We start from the raw sequence: 8,312 nt of genomic DNA on the forward strand, positions 1-8,312 counted from the left end.
AGCAGCAGCACAGTAGCAGCACAGCACAGTTGCAGCACAGTAGCAGCACAGTAGCAGCACAGTAGCAACACAGCACAGTTGCAGCACAGTAGCAGCACAGCAGCAGCACAGTAGCAGCACAGTAGCAGCACAGTTGCAGCACAGTAGCAGCACAGTAGCAGCACAGCAGCAGCACAGTAGCAGCACAGTTGCAGCACAGTAGCAGCACAGTAGCAGCACAGTAGCAGCACAGTAGCAGCACAGTAGCAGCACAGCAGTAGCAACACAGTAGCAGCACAGTAGCAACACAGTAGCAACACAGCAGTAGCAGCACAGTAGCAGCACAGCAGTAGCAACACAGTAGCAGCACAGCAGCAGCACAGTAGCAACACAGTAGCAACACAGCAGTAGCAGCACAGTAGCAACACAGCAGTAGCAGCACAGTAGCAACACAGCAGTAGCAGCACAGCAGCAGCACAGTAGCAGCACAGTAGCAGCACAGTAGCAGCACAGTAGCAGCACAGCAGCAGCACAGCAGCAGCACAGTAGCAGCACAGTAGCAGCACAGTAGCAGCACAGTAGCAGCACAGTAGCAGCACAGTAGCAGCACAGTAGCAGCACAGCAGCAGCACAGCACAGCAGCAGCAGAGCAGCAGCTCAGCTCAACACATTCAGTTCAGCCATAGACTAGGTTTTAGATTCTAGGTTTTAAAACTGGGGGTGCAAAGGGTAGTGTGTGTTTTTTTTTTTGGCTGACAAAAAACATGCTCAAAATTAATAGTAGATTTTAAAATGTTTAATTAATCATCAAAATACAACAAACCATGATAGAACATACAACTCTGACATCACATAAAATGTTCTAAAGTCATTTAATCGTTTTTTTACATTAATTTGAAAATGTAACTTTTTCATCCCAACAGTAAGGGGTGCAAATGCAAAAAAGAAGCTGGTTTTAGTTGCTAATCCTTTACATGCATGTAATATATGCAATAACAGCACTGAACGGCTACTCCTGCGGGTTCTACGTTTTAACGTTTCTCCCTGGTCCTTGAGGTTTTGCGTGTTTCTTTATCATCCCTACACACTCCTCTCCTCCCGCACTCACTGCGCCACCAGAGGGCGCTGTTGAGACAGTTGTCCCGGCCGCATCCCTCCAGAGAACGGACCGCCGTATTAACGGGTCGAGTCTGAACCGGTTTTCCTCCGGTCTAATCCGTAAACAAGGATGTCTGCAGCTGGGCAAGAAAGAGGACAACTTTCCTCATAACAACTGTGTTCTTAAATGGTACAGCCTACCTCATACTTTGTACAAGATAAGCATGTGCACGCGGTGAGACTCATAGGTTGACAATTGACAACAGTTGACAATAATCCAAATTTTGTAATTAAGAATTGAGACAGGCAGACTCAGACCGTGTTGTCACTGTCTCCAAACCGCACATTTCCTTATGGGGACAGTTCAAATACAACACTATGCGACATGTCTGACGGTTGATAATGACCGTTGTTGTGATGATCAGATAAAGTCTGTCCATCACCACTGGATCCAGATAGACAGGTGTGTCTAGGAGGCTGTACAACTTAGTCAGGAGGATTTCCACAATAATATAACAGATAGGCCTAAAATACATAGGCTCTAATGTCATGGCTGCACTATAATATACTCCACCGCTTTGCCCGGCTGCGCTGCAAACGACGTCCAGAGCGAATATTCTATAAATACTGGATCACAAGATGACAGGGATCCAGGCAGCTAACCAGCAGCACGTGACTGATTAGAGTGTGAGTGTGTATGGGTGCACTCGTTCCTTGTGATTCACAAGTTGTGAACATCACAGACCATTCAGATTCTGCTGAGTTTCAGAAGTCGAGTCCTTGTCTCCTTTCTTACGGCTGCTGTCCAGCACTCAGGAGGGAGTTTGGTAGGGGGCGGGGCCGCGGCGTTATTTGGAGAACCGGCTCGTTCAAGTTTTCTCTGAGAATAACATCTAGGTGGCCCAATATGCAACTTCAAAGGAAGATAGGACTCGAGCTGGAAGGGTCGAAGCTATAGCAGGCACCAACTTAGTGAGAATCCTGCGCTGTAATTTCTTAAAATTGTAGCTTTTCGCTAAATTGTTATCTTAGACCCCGTTGTCAGTGAGTGTCGTTTCATCATCACCGCAAGAAACACTGTTATCACCTTCTCGGGGCCGGACGTGCGGCGTGTTACGTTGAATAAACGGTAATTCGGTGAAGTTTGCCTCACTTACTGGAGCAACAGTTCATCAGCTTGGATCTCGTGAGATCACGAAAGCCTTAACTCGTGTAAATCATTAGTGGTGACCAGTCACGAGGAGATTTCACGAGCCTGCACCACCGTGTTATAGACCAGGTGAGTAGCCTTCACGAAAATACACCAAACGGTTCATGTAAGACGAATCTTGTCATAATGCCAGTGTATTACAGCCGTCACCTCATATTCTAGCCGCCGAGAAAGACGAGTGGAGACTGTCAGACAGACGTTACGTGTGTGTATGTGTCTCTGTGTGTGTATGTATGTGCGTGTGTGTATAACTATAAGTAGGCTGTGCTTTCTGTAATTCCACCGTTGCTTTGGCAAAATGAACATTTGTTATTTCATGCCAATAAAGGTCATTTCATTGAGTTGACAGATGTCCCAGCAGGTGTCACAGTGTTTCTGTGTCTGCAGTCTAACATGGTGGACAGCAGACAGCAACAGGATGATCTAGGCTATGACATTCTCTGGTGATACTAGTGTTCACCTCATTCATCTGGAGGGTGGGTGTAGCTCAGTGCTAGTTTGACTGCAGATCAAGAGGTCGCAGGTTCAATTCCTCCTGTGGGTCACTTGGATAAAAGCATCTGCTAAATGAATACATTATTACTATTAACTATTACTAGTTCTGTATACACTGTAATCTCATTGTAGCCCCCCCAAACACCCCCCTCCTTTCTCCCCCTCTTCCCCCCCCCCCCCCTTCTCAGTGAAGAGGTCAAGTGACCAACTGCATGGTCCCCATCAGTCAAACTAGACACAGACGTTTACTCATCAACCAATCAGAGGTCAAGATACAGAATGTTCTGGATATACAGAGGGAAGGATAGAGAGAGACAGGAAGGTTGAGGGATGGAGAGAGAGAGGGATGGAGAGAGACAGAGAGAGAGAGAGAGGAGAGTTGAGGGATGGAGAGAGAGAGACAGAGAGAGAGGAGAGTTGAGGGATGGAGAGAGAGTCTACCAGTGTGTGTTTTGTTATCTGTGGTTAGAAAGATCATTTCTCTTCTTGTTCCATTCTCCTCTCTGTACATCCAACTGTCACTCATCTGATCTCTCCTTTCCAGGAATCTTCTGGGAACCCCTACAAGTAAACAGCTTTTAAAGGACTACACCTCTAAACAGCTTTTAAAGGACAGCAATCTCTAAACAGCTTCTAAAGGACTGCACTCTGTAAACAGCTTCTAAAGGACTGCACTCTGTAAACAGCTTCTAAAGGACTGCACTCTGTAAACAGCTTCTAAAGGACTGCACTCTGTAAACAGCTTCTAAAGGACTGCACTCTGTAAACAGCTTCTAAAGGACAGCAATCTCTAAACAGCTTCTAAAGGACTGCACTCTGTAAACAGCTTCTAAAGGACTGCACTCTGTAAACAGCTTCTAAAGGACTGCACTCTGTAAACAGCTTCTAAAGGACAGCAAAAGGAGAGTGGTTGAGAAGAGTGCTGATCACAAAGGAGGAGGAGGAGAAGAGAGACAATATTTTCTCAGAAGAATGGAGCTGTCTCTGGTGAGTATCTCTACTACTCTCTCGCTTTCGCTCTCGTTCTCTATCTCGCTCTCTGCCCCCCTCTCTTTTTCTCTCTCCCTTCCTCTCTCCCCTTCTAAGTATCTGACTGTCATGTTGTTGTTGTGAGTAGAACACAAGTGGTTCTGGAAGCTTCAGTGTGTTGCCTAGGTGATGGGCCAGCTCTTATTGTCCAGCCCCGCTCCCTCTCCCCCCCCCCTCCCCAGGTTCACCCAGCCCTGAAGGCCTTCTCCCTCTCCCCCCCTCCCCAGGTTCACCCAGCCCTGAAGGCCTTCTCCCTCTCCCCCCCCTCCCCAGGTTCACCCAGCCCTGAAGGCCTTCTCCCTCTCCCCCCCTCCCCAGGTTCACCCAGCCCTGAAGGCCTTCTCCCTCTCCCCCTCCCCAGGTTCACCCAGCCCTGAAGGCCTTCTCCCTCCCCCCCTCCCCAGGTTCACCCAGCCCTGAAGGCCTTCTCCCTCTCCCCCTCCCCAGGTTCACCCAGCCCTGAAGGCCTTCTCCCTCCCCCCCCCTCCCCAGGTTCACCCAGCCCTGAAGGCCTTCTCCCTCCCCCCCTCCCCAGGTTCACCCAGCCCTGAAGGCCTTCTCCCCCTCCCCAGGTTCACCCAGCCCTGAAGGCCTTCTCCCTCTCCCCCCCTCCCCAGGTTCACCCAGCCCTGAAGGCCTTCTCCCTCTCCCCCTCCCCAGGTTCACCCAGCCCTGAAGGCCTTCTCCCTCTCCCCCCTCCCCAGGTTCACCCAGCCCTGAAGGCCTTCTCCCTCTCCCCCTCCCCAGGTTCACCCAGCCCTGAAGGCCTTCTCCCTCTCCCCCCCCTCCCCAGGTTCACCCAGCCCTGAAGGCCTTCTCCCTCTCCCCCCTCCCCAGGTTCACCCAGCCCTGAAGGCCTTCTCCCTCTCCCCCCCCCTCCCCAGGTTCACCCAGCCCTGAAGGCCTTCTCCCTCTCCCCCTCCCCAGGTTCACCCAGCCCTGAAGGCCTTCTCCCTCTCCCCCCCCTCCCCAGGTTCACCCAGCCCTGAAGGCCTTCTCCCTCTCCCCCCCCTCCCCAGGTTCACCCAGCCCTGAAGGCCTTCTCCCTCCCCCCCCTCCCCAGGTTCACCCAGCCCTGAAGGCCTTCTCCCTCTCCCCCTCCCCAGGTTCACCCAGCCCTGAAGGCCTTCTCCCTCTCCCCCCCCTCCCCAGGTTCACCCAGCCCTGAAGGCCTTCTCCCTCCCCCCCTCCCCAGGTTCACCCAGCCCTGAAGGCCTTCTCCCTCTCCCCCCCCTCCCCAGGTTCACCCAGCCCTGAAGGCCTTCTCCCTCCCCCCCTCCCCAGGTTCACCCAGCCCTGAAGGCCTTCTCCCTCTCCCCCCCTCCCCAGGTTCACCCAGCCCTGAAGGCCTTCTCCCTCTCCCCCCTCCCCAGGTTCACCCAGCCCTGAAGGCCTTCTCCCTCTCCCCCCCCTCCCCAGGTTCACCCAGCCCTGAAGGCCTTCTCCCTCCCCCCCCTCCCCAGGTTCACCCAGCCCTGAAGGCCTTCTCCCTCTCCCCCTCCCAGGTTCACCCAGCCCTGAAGGCCTTCTCCCTCTCCCCCTCCCCAGGTTCACCCAGCCCTGAAGGCCTTCTCCCTCTCCCCCCCTCCCCAGGTTCACCCAGCCCTGAAGGCCTTCTCCCTCTCCCCCCCCTCCCCAGGTTCACCCAGCCCTGAAGGCCTTCTCCCTCTCCCCCTCCCCAGGTTCACCCAGCCCTGAAGGCCTTCTCCCTCTCTCCCCCCTCCCCAGGTTCACCCAGCCCTGAAGGCCTTCTCCCTCTCCCCCCCCTCCCCAGGTTCACCCAGCCCTGAAGGCCTTCTCCCTCTCCCCCCCTCCCCAGGTTCACCCAGCCCTGAAGGCCTTCTCCCTCCCCCCCCTCCCCAGGTTCACCCAGCCCTGAAGGCCTTCTCCCTCTCCCCCCCCTCCCCAGGTTCACCCAGCCCTGAAGGCCTTCTCCCTCTCCCCCTCCCCAGGTTCACCCAGCCCTGAAGGCCTTCTCCCTCCCCCCCTCCCCAGGTTCACCCAGCCCTGAAGGCCTTCTCCCTCTCCCCCCCCCCTCCCCAGGTTCACCCAGCCCTGAAGGCCTTCTCCCTCCCCCCCTCCCCAGGTTCACCCAGCCCTGAAGGCCTTCTCCCTCTCCCCCCCCTCCCCAGGTTCACCCAGCCCTGAAGGCCTTCTCCCTCTCCCCCCCCCTCCCCAGGTTCACCCAGCCCTGAAGGCCTTCTCCCTCCCCCCCTCCCCAGGTTCACCCAGCCCTGAAGGCCTTCTCCCTCTCCCCCCTCCCCAGGTTCACCCAGCCCTGAAGGCCTTCTCCCTCTCCCCCTCCCCAGGTTCACCCATCCCTGAAGGCCTTCTCCCTCTCCCCCCTCCCCAGGTTCACCCAGCCCTGAAGGCCTTCTCCCTCTCCCCCCCTCCCCAGGTTCACCCAGCCCTGAAGGCCTTCTCCCTCTCCCCCTCCCCAGGTTCACCCATCCCTGAAGGCCTTCTCCCTCTCCCCCCTCCCCAGGTTCACCCAGCCCTGAAGGCCTTCTCCCTCTCCCCCCTCCCCAGGTTCACCCAGCCCTGAAGGCCTTCTCCCTCTCCCCCTCCCCAGGTTCACCCAGCCCTGAAGGCCTTCTCCCTCTCCCCCCCCCTCCCCAGGTTCACCCAGCCCTGAAGGCCTTCTCCCTCTCCCCCTCCCCAGGTTCACCCAGCCCTGAAGGCCTTCTCCCTCTCCCCCCCCTCCCCAGGTTCACCCAGCCCTGAAGGCCTTCTCCCTCTCCCCCTCCCCAGGTTCACCCAGCCCTGAAGGCCTTCTCCCTCTCCCCCTCCCCAGGTTCACCCAGCCCTGAAGGCCTTCTCCCTCTCCCCCCCTCCCCAGGTTCACCCAGCCCTGAAGGCCTTCTCCCTCTCCCCCCCCCTCCCCAGGTTCACCCAGCCCTGAAGGCCTTCTCCCTCTCCCCCCCCTCCCCAGGTTCACCCAGCCCTGAAGGCCTTCTCCCTCTCCCCCCCCTCCCCAGGTTCACCCAGCCCTGAAGGCCTTCTCCCTCTCCCCCTCCCCAGGTTCACCCAGCCCTGAAGGCCTTCTCCCTCTCCCCCCCCTCCCCAGGTTCACCCAGCCCTGAAGGCCTTCTCCCTCCCCCCCCTCCCCAGGTTCACCCAGCCCTGAAGGCCTTCTCCCTCCCCCCCCTCCCCAGGTTCACCCAGCCCTGAAGGCCTTCTCCCTCTCCCCCCTCCCCAGGTTCACCCAGCCCTGAAGGCCTTCTCCCTCTCCCCCCCTCCCCAGGTTCACCCAGCCCTGAAGGCCTTCTCCCTCTCCCCCTCCCCAGGTTCACCCAGCCCTGAAGGCCTTCTCCCTCTCCCCCCTCCCCAGGTTCACCCAGCCCTGAAGGCCTTCTCCCTCCCCCCCCTCCCCAGGTTCACCCAGCCCTGAAGGCCTTCTCCCTCCCCCCCCTCCCCAGGTTCACCCAGCCCTGAAGGCCTTCTCCCCCCCCCCCCTCCCCAGGTTCACCCAGCCCTGAAGGCCTTCTCCCTCCCCCCCTCCCCAGGTTCACCCAGCCCTGAAGGCCTTCTCCTCTCCCCCCCCTCCCCAGGTTCACCCAGCCCTGAAGGCCTTCTCCCTCTCCCCCCTCCCCAGGTTCACCCAGCCCTGAAGGCCTTCTCCCTCTCCCCCCCCTCCCCAGGTTCACCCAGCCCTGAAGGCCTTCTCCCTCCCCCCCCCCTCCCCAGGTTCACCCAGCCCTGAAGGCCTTCTCCCTCTCCCCCCTCCCCAGGTTCACCCAGCCCTGAAGGCCTTCTCCCTCCCCCCCCTCCCCAGGTTCACCCAGCCCTGAAGGCCTTCTCCCTCTCTCCCCCCCTCCCCAGGTTCACCCAGCCCTGAAGGCCTTCTCCCTCTCCCCCTCCCCAGGTTCACCCAGCCCTGAAGGCCTTCTCCCTCTCCCCCTCCCCAGGTTCACCCAGCCCTGAAGGCCTTCTCCCTCCCCCCCCCTCCCCAGGTTCACCCAGCCCTGAAGGCCTTCTCCCTCCCCCCCTCCCCAGGTTCACCCAGCCCTGAAGGCCTTCTCCCTCTCCCCCCCCCTCCCCAGGTTCACCCAGCCCTGAAGGCCTTCATTTGTGGGTCTCTGAGTGGCACCTGCTCCACCCTGCTGTTCCAGCCTCTAGACCTGCTGAAGACACGCCTGCAGACCCACCCTGGGTACACACACACACCACACACACACCACACACACACCACACACACCACACACACACATTACATACACACCACACACCACACACACACACACATTACATACACACCACACACCACACACACACACACATTACATACACACCACACACCACACACACATTACATACACACCACACACACATTACATACACACCACACACACACACACACTAACACGCACTCCCATCTTTTCCCCTCAGGTCTTCCAGGGTTGGCATGGTGACGGTGTTGCTGACTGTAGTAAGAACTGAGAAGCTGCTGGGACTGTGGAAGGGAGTATCACCTGTGAGGACACACACACACCCCCCCACA

This window comes from Osmerus eperlanus, chromosome 2 (genome assembly GCF_963692335.1).
Source record: "Osmerus eperlanus chromosome 2, fOsmEpe2.1, whole genome shotgun sequence".
Classification (NCBI taxonomy): Eukaryota; Metazoa; Chordata; class Actinopteri; order Osmeriformes; family Osmeridae; genus Osmerus; species Osmerus eperlanus.